We start from the raw sequence: 631 nt of genomic DNA, 5'->3' as shown, positions 1-631 counted from the left end.
ACAGCCCCCCAGCCCTGCTCATCTCCCTTGCCCCCCACCCACAGCCCCTGATCAGACTTGTTTCTCTATAGCTTTTTCAATGAGTGTGGAAACTACTAATGCAAGCAATGGCAGAGAGACTGGATTATGTGGTGCTAAATTCTACTCTCTGTCACACCTGTGAAACCCACTGCAGTCCCATTATTAGGTCTGGCTTAATGTATATGGGCTTTGGAATTGACAGGCCCAGCTCTCTGCAGCTCCTCTTACATTGTTGGACAGAATACTTGCAAAACTAGGGGGAAGTGTTTTAGAAAAATATGTTTTATTATTGGTTGCAATGTGCTCTATCTACCTGTGCCAACCTGCAATGACCAGAGACAGGGAAACACCAGAAAGTGGAAAGGCAGGACCAGGGCAAGAAAGAAGTAGGGCGAAACAGTGTCTTGGGTGCATTATGAATAAGGAACTTGTTATTTAAAAATGAGCAAGAGGGTCAGAGAGAAAGAGATTAGAGAGAGAGGGGAAGGCACAAGTTATATAATATTGAACTTCAATAATGTATTTTTTTTTTTCTGATTCATTAAACATACCTCCTTGCACGCTGTTGTATTAATGCTGTGGGTAAGACCACAGCTCTATTAAAGTCTAC

Source organism: Gavialis gangeticus, unplaced genomic scaffold, assembly GCF_001723915.1.
Source record: "Gavialis gangeticus isolate Ggan-Ray unplaced genomic scaffold, GavGan_comp1, whole genome shotgun sequence".
Lineage (NCBI taxonomy): Eukaryota > Metazoa > Chordata > Crocodylia > Gavialidae > Gavialis > Gavialis gangeticus.
This window is presented reverse-complemented; position numbering follows the sequence as displayed.